The sequence below is a fragment of the Ips typographus genome, linkage group LG5 (genome assembly GCF_016097725.1).
Source record: "Ips typographus isolate SLU linkage group LG5, UJ_Ityp_2.0, whole genome shotgun sequence".
Classification (NCBI taxonomy): domain Eukaryota; kingdom Metazoa; phylum Arthropoda; class Insecta; order Coleoptera; family Curculionidae; genus Ips; species Ips typographus.
Genome location: NC_138426.1, coordinates 1,472,924 through 1,481,429, shown reverse-complemented (window position 1 = coordinate 1,481,429; position 8,506 = coordinate 1,472,924).

The following is an 8,506-nucleotide window of genomic DNA, read 5'->3' as shown; positions in this document are numbered from 1 at the left end:
TAATTTTTGACTTATAGAGAGTCAGAATTCATGAAAATTTACTTCACAGTCATCAAATTTCAACTATTCATTTTTTCTGACAAATTTGTGAAAATTCCCCTGATAAACAAATTTTAGCTATGCCAGTCAATTTTTGAATTTGGAAGCCAATTTACAATTGCATAATAAGTCAAGATTCATAAAAAATGACTTGACAGTCACGATATTTGATTGTCTAGTCAATTTTCATGACAAATTCACCAAAAAAATGCAAATTCATGAAAATTAACGTAATAGTCAAATTTCTGCCAACAAGTGAATTTCTGAATTTAGAAATAAATTAATAAATGCAAAGAAAAGTCAAACCATGGGCATGGAATTTGATTGACTACTCAGTTTTCATGATAAATTGTTCTAAAATTTCAAATTTAAAAAAAGGATGTAATAGTCAAATATAAGTCAGTTTTCGAATTTGAAAGTGTGTGAAAATAAAAAAAGAAGTCAAAATTCATCATTAATTTTTATAACAAATTAACCTAAAAATGTAAAGTTGTGAAAATGTACCTGTTAAACAAATTTCAACTATGACAGTCAAATTTTGAATTTGGAAAACAATTAACAAATGCAGGACAAATTTTGAAATTGACTTAAAAATATGTAATAAAGTAAAATTTCATAATAAATTGACCTGAAGATGCAAATTCATGAATATTGACCTAATATTCTAATAATTAAACAGTCATGCAAGTTAACTTTTGAATTCGGAAATCAATTTACAAATGCAAAGAAAAATCAAACCTTATCAAAATTGACTTAACAGACACGAAATTTGATTGTCTAGTAAATTTTCATGAAAAATTAACCTAAAAATGCAAATTTGCGAAAACTGACCTGTCAGTGAAATTTCAGCCCTTTTTTGAAATTGATAATTGACTTGAAAGTGTTGAAATTTGTCTTTCAAATCAATTTTCATGGTAAGTTGACCTAAAAAAACAAATTCATGAAAATTGATTTGATAGTCAAATTTCAGCTATGCAAGTCAATGTTTTAATTTGGAAATCAATTTACAAATTACAGGTGAAAATTTTATAAAAATTGACATGAAAAACATAACTGTCTATTCAATTTTCATGTTAAATTGTCTTAAAAATGTAAATTGACAACAATTGTAATCTTAATCTAAAAATTCTTGAAAAATGTGTGAAACTGAAAAGAGAAGTCAAAATTCATAATCAATTTTTATGACAAATTAACCAAAAAATGTAAAGTTGTGAAAATTTACCTGTTAATCAAATTTCAACTATGACAGTCAATTTTTGAATTTGGAAAACAACACTTTTAAAAATTGACTTGATAAACGTGAAATTTCATTATTAAGTAAAAATTTCATAATAAATTGACCAGAAAATGCAAATTCATGAATAACCTAACCTAATAATCTAATTTTATCCATGCAAGTCAATATTTGAATTCGGAAATCAATTTACAAATGCAAACAAAAGTTAAACTTTTTGAAAATTTAGTTAATAGACATGAAATTTGATTGTCTAATCAATTTTCATTGAAAAAATAATGTAGAAAGGTAACAATTGGTAGAAGGGTAGTTTAGACTGTGTCTGAGGCTCAGCTAAAAAATCACACCAATAAAACGTAACAAAAAGGATGATTTTTGGTGGAAGAGTTGTTTAGACTGTGCCTGAGATTGAGCTAAACAATCATACCAATCAAACGTCGTACAGGATGGTAACAACACCAGAAAATGGAGAAAAAGAGGAAAAAGGTTAAAATCAGTGTCCGCGAATGGAAAAACCGCATTAACTCACATTCTAAACGTGGTATAAGGATGATTTTTGATGGAATGGTTGTTTAGACTGTGCCTAAAGCTCAACTAAAAAATAATACCAACCAAACCTTGCACAGGATGGTAACAACAACAGAAAATGGAGAAAAATAGGGAAAACGTTGAAATCACTGTTCGCAAACGGCAAAACCGCAATAACTCACATTCTAAACATGGTAGAAGGGTGATTTTTGATGCAATGGTTGTTTAGATTGTGTCTGAAGCTCAACTAAAAAATAATACCAACCAAACATTGCACAGGATGGTAACAACAGCAGAAAATGGAGAAAAACGTTGAAATAAGTGTCCGCGAACGGCAACACCGCAATAACTCACATTCTAAATGTGGTAAAAGGGTGATTTTTGATGGAATGGTTGTTTAGACTGTGCTTGAAGCTGAACTGAAAAATAATACCAACAAACCTTGCACAGGGTGGTAACAACAACAAAAAATGGAGAAAACCAGGAAAAACGTTGAAATCAGTGACCGCGATCGACAAAACCGCTATAACTCACATTCTAAACGTGGTAGAAGGGTGATTTTTGATGGAATGGTTGTTTAGACTGTGCCTGAAGCTGAACTAAAAAAGAATACCAACCAAACCTTGCACAGGGTGGTAAAAACGGCAGAACATGGAGAAAAACGTTGAAATAAGTGTCCGCGAACGGAAAATCGCAATAACTCACATTCTAAACGTGGTGGAAGGGTGATTTTTGGTAGAGGAAGTAGTTTAGACTGTGCTTGAGGTTTAACTAAAAAATCACACCAATCAAACCTTGTACAAGGTGGAAACAACACTAGAAAATGGAGAAAAACAGGAAAAACGTTGAAATCACTGTTCGCAAACGGCAAAACCGCAATCTCACATTCTAAACGTAGTATAAAGGTGATTTTTGATGGAATGGTTGTTTAGATTGTGCCTGAAGCTCAACTAAAAAATAATTGCAACCAAACCTTGCACAGAATGGTAACAATAGCAGAAAATGGAGAAAAACGTTGAAATAAGTGTCCGCGAATGGCAAAACCGCAATAACTCACATTCTAAACATGGTAAAAGGGTGATTTTTGATGGAATGGTTGTTTAGACTGTGCCTGAAGCTCAACTAAAAAATAATACCAACCAAACATTGCACAGGATGGTAACAACAGCAGAAAATGGAGAAAAACGTTGAAATAAGTGTCAGCGAACGGCAACACCGCAATAACTCACATTCTAAACGTGGTAGAAGGGTGATTTTTGATGGAATGGTTGTTTAGACTGTGCCTGAAACTCAACTAAAAAATAATACCAACCAAACCTTGCACAGGATGGTAACAACAGCAGAAAATGGAGAAAAACGTTGAAATAAGTGTCCGCGAACGGCAACACCGCAATAACTCACATTCTAAACGTGGTAAAAGGGTGATTTTTGATGGAATGGTTGTTTAGACTGTGCCTAAAGCTCAACTAAAAAATAATACCAACCAAACCTTGCACAGGGTGGTAACAACAGCAGAAAATGGAGAAAAACGTTGAAATAAGTGTCCGCGAACGGCAACACCGCAATAACTCACATTCTAAACGTGGTAGAAGGGTGATTTTTGGGAATGGTTGTTTAGACTGTGCCTGAAGCTCAACTAAAAAATAATTCCAACCAAACCTTGCACAGGGTGGTATCAACAGCAGAAAATGGAGAAAAACGTTGAAATAAGTGTCCGCAAACGGCAAAACTGCAATAACTCACATTCTAAACGTGGTAGAAGGGTGATTTTTGATGCAATGGTTGTTTAGACTGTGCCTGAAGCTCAACTAAAAAAGATTACTAACCAAACCTTGCACAGGGTGGTAACAATAGCAGAAAATGGAGAAAAACGTTGAAATAAGTGTCCGCGAGCGGCAACACCGCAATAACTCACATTCTAAACGTGGTAGGTGATTTTTGATGGAATGGTTGTTTAGACTGTGCTTGAGACTCATCTAAAAAAATAATATCAATCAAACCTTGTACAAAGTGGAAACAACACCAGAAAATTGAGAGAATCAGGAAAAACGTTGAAATCAGGGTCCGCGAACGGCAAACCCCCAATAACTCACATTCTAAACGTGGTGGAAGGGAGATTTTTGGTAGAGAAAGTAGTTTAGACTGTGCCTCAGGTTTAACTAAAAAATCTCACCAATCCAATCTTGTACCAGGTGGAAACAACACCAGAAAATGCAGAAAATCAGGAAAAACGTTGAAATCAGTGTCCGCGAACGGCAAAACCGCAATAACTCACATTCTAAACGTAATAAAAGGGTGATTTTTGGTAGAGGGGGTAGTTTAGACTGTGCCTGAGGTTCAGCTAAAAAATCACAACCAATCAAACCTCGTACAGGGTGGTAACGTTGATTCTGTCAACAACCAGTCATGTGACCAGGAAAATGTAATTTTTAAAACCTTGAAAAGTCTGTAAATTACATTTAATCAGTTGAAAAAGCTAATATTCTAAAAGCACGTCATGTGATCGTGACAACTTAAATTGACAGGTGGCAACACTGTAAAATAAAAAAAAATACCTGTCATTTAAACAGTTGGAAAAGCTGATATTGTGAAATCATGTCACGTGATTGCGAAAAATTAAATTTGCAGCTGGCAACACTGTAAAACCAAGTGGAAACTGTCAACAACAGTCATGTGACCAGGAAAATGTAATTTTTAACCTTCAAAAGACTGTAAAGTATGTAATCACTTTTCTTAAAATGTATTTTATTTTTGCTGACACTTAAACTTGGGACACCCTGTATAACATAAATTAAAATGAAAGTAATTGTCATTCAATGGAAATTTACTTTAAGAGAAAAGTTAACCATACAGTTTATTATGTAGTTAGTGCTGTAAGAAGTATTTTACGCACGAATTGGAAAAAGTTACTTAGTGTAATTCCGTGAGTGCGTAAAACTTACTTTACTTTACCTACGACCAAGTGTAAAGTCTTGTTTTCACAACTCACATAATTTAGAGTGATTTTTTAATAAAAAATATAATTTTCACACACATATACATGCATATTTACATATTTTTCTTAAAATTAACTTTGGAGGAAAAATTATATTTTTTGGTTTATGTATTTGTTGTGTAAACGTTTTGAAAATGTTTCTAAGACTAATTTTACCATAAAAAAATGGACGTATACAATTTTATGGTTGAAATATTAAAGGGAAATCACTTACTTCAGTTAAAATTCTCACGAAAATCACAAATTTGCTACTAAAACAATCACACTGACAAATCACAACCTGTGAGTATTGAAGCCGACGTACTGTACCACAAACTGTACATACACAAGATCGTTGTGTCCAGTTTCACCTGGTTGTAAAATAGTGGATATTCTTGATCTATTAGAATAATAATGAGCGTATATTTTATCTGAAGGCATGAGAATCTTGGGGTCGCAGCATCCGAGGGCAATTGAGGGAACAGGTTTGCAAGTACGTTGACTTGATGCAAATAGAACTTGGTGTTTGGGAATTTATGAAATGCACGAAAAGGGGAAAATGTTAATCACATATTGTGATGTTGATTTGGTCGATATTTACATTTCTAATAGAAATATTTAGGGGTTAAAACTGGACTAGTTTGTCTTCTCCCTGACTGTACTAAATTTTGTAGTGGTTTTTTTTGTGGTTGTTGGATAGGAAATTTAATGAGGATTCCAAAAATGTGCTTAAAACAGTCATTTTTTTAGTCCAAGTGGGTTTTACAGGCGATTTTCTCCTTGACTATCCTTTTAAACTGTGTTTCTTGCAATTCAAATTTTGACATCGCTTTTCTCTCTGACTGTACCAAATTTTGTAGTGTTTTTTTCAGGTTATCGGATAGGAAATTTAATGGAGATTCCAAAAATGTGGTTAAAACAATTATTTTATTACTCCAAGTGGGTTTTACAGGAGATTTTGTCCCTGACTGTCCTTTTAAACTGTGTGTCTCGCAATTCAAATTTTGACATCGCTTTTCTCCCTGACTGTACCAAATTTTGTTGTGTTTTTTTAGGTTATCGGATAGGAAATTTAATGAAAACTACAAAAATGTACTTAAAACAATTATTTTATTACTCCAAGTGGGTTTGACAGGCGATTTTGCCCTTGACTGTCCTTTTAAACTCAGTTTTTTGCAATTCAAATTTTGACATTGCTTTTGTCTCTGACTGTACCAAATTTTGTAGTGTTTTTTTAGGTTATCGGATAGGAAATTTAATGGAGATTTCAAAAATGTGGTTAAAACAATTAATTTCTTACTCCAAGTGGCTTTTACAGGCGATTTTCTCCATGACTGTCCTTTTAAACTGTGTTTCTTGCAATTCAAACTTTGACACCGTTTTTCTCCCTGACTGTACCAAATTTTGTAGTGCTTCTCAGGTAGTTGGATAGGAAATTTAATGAGGATTCTAAAAACGTTCTTAAAACAGTAATTTTCTCACTACAAATGGGTTTTACAAGCGATTTTGTCCTTGACTGTCCTTTTAAACTGTGTTTCTTGCAATTCAAACTTTGACACCGTTTTTCTTTCTGACTGTACCCAATTTTGTAGTGTTTTTTAAGTTATCGGATAGGAAATTTAATGGAGATTCCAGAAATGTGCTTAAAACAATTAATTTATTACTCCAAGTGGGCTTTACAGGCGATTTTGTCCTTGACTGTCCTTTTAAACTGTGTTTCTTGCAATTCAAACTTTGACATCGATTTTCTCCCTGACTGTACCAAATTTTTTAATGTTTCTTAGGTAGTTGGATAGGAAATTTAATGAGGATTCCAAAAATGTACTTAAAACAGTCATTTTCTCACCCCAAATGGGTTTTAGAAGCGATTTTCTCCCTAACTGTCCTTTTAGACTGTGTTTCTTGCAATTCAAACTTTGACACCGTTTTTCTCTCTGACTGTACCCAATTTTGTAATGTATTTTTTAGGTTGTCGGATAGAAAATTTAATGGAGATTCCAAAAATGTACTTAAAACAATTAATTTCTTACTCCAAGTGGGTTTTACAGGCGATTTTGTCCTTGACTGTCCTTTTAAACTGTGTTTCTTGCAATTCAAACTTTGACATCGCTTTTCTCCCTGACTGTACCAAATTTTGTAGTGTTCTTTAGGTTATCGGATAGGAAATTTAATGGAGATTCCAAAAATGTGGTTAGTACAATTAATTTCTTACTCCAAGTGGGTTTTATAGGCGATTTTCTCCATGACTGTCCTTTTAAACTGTGTTTCTTGTAATTCAAACTTTGACATCGCTTTTCTCCCTGACTGTACCAAATTTTTTTTTGTTTCTCAGGTAGTTGGATAGGAAATTTAATGAGGATTCCAAAAATGTGCTTAAAACAGTCATTTTCCTACTATAAATGAGTTTTACAGGCGATTTTCTCCCTAATTTCCGTTTAAACTGTGTTTCTTGCAATTCAAATTTTGACACCGCTTTTCTCCCTGACTGTACCAAATTTTGTAGTGTTTCTCAGGCAGCTGGATAGGAAATTTAATGAGGATTCCAAAAATGTACTTAAAACAGTCATTTTCTTACTACAAATGGGTTTTACAGCCGATTTTGTCCTTGACTGTCCGTTTAAACTGTGTTTCTTCCAATTCAAACTTTGACATCGCTTTTCTCTCTGACTGTACCAAATTTTTTAGTGGTTTTTTCAGGTTATCGGATAAGAAATTTAATGAAGATTCCAAAAATGTGGTTAAAACAATTATTTTCTTACTCCAAGTGGGTTTTACGGGCGATTTTCTCCCTAACTGTCCTTTTAAACTCTGTTTCTTGCAATTCAAACTTTGACATCGCTTTTCTCTTCGACTGTACCAAATTTTGTAGTGCTTCTCAGGTAGTTGGATAAGAAATTTAATGAGGATTCCAAAAATGTGTTTAAAACTATTAATTTCTTACTCCAAGTGGGTTTTACCGACGATTTTCTCCTTGATAGTCCTTTTAAATTGTTTTTCTTGCAATTCAAATTTTGACACCGCTTTTCTCCCTGACTGTACCAAATTTTTTAGTGTTTTTTTAGGTTATTGGATAGGAAATTTAATGGAGATTCCAAAACTGTGCTTAAAACAATAATTTTCTTACTCCAAGTGGGTTTTACAAGCGATTTTCTCCTTGACAGTCCTTTTAAACTGTGTTTCTTCCAATTCAAACTTTGACACCGCTTTTTTCTCTGACTGTACCAAATTTTGTAGTGTTTTTTTAGGTGATCGGATAGGAAATTTAATGGAGATTCCAAAAATGTGGTTAAATCAATTAATTTCCTTCCTTTTAAACTGTGTTTAAAAAAAAACTTCCAAATGCTCCTGAAGTAGTCTAAAAAAATGTAAAAACATTACAAAACACTATAGAGGCTCTAGAATGCCTTGCAAAAGCTTACAAAACAGTCTAGAAGCTTCCAAAAGCTTTTAGAACAGCATAGAAGCTCTCAAAAGGTTTAAAGACAGTCTAAAAGCTTCCCTATGCTTCTAGAGCAGTTTAACAGTTTCCAAAAGTTTCTAGAAACGTCTACAAGATTTCAAATGCCTTCAAAGCAGTCCAGTATCTTCAATGCTACTTAAACATCCAAACACCTTCCAAATGCTACTAAAGAAGTCTAAAAAGATTTTAAAACACTACAGAAACTCTAAAATGCATTCGAAAGCCATCCAAAACAGTCCAGAAGCTTTTAGAACAGTCTAAAGGCTTCCAA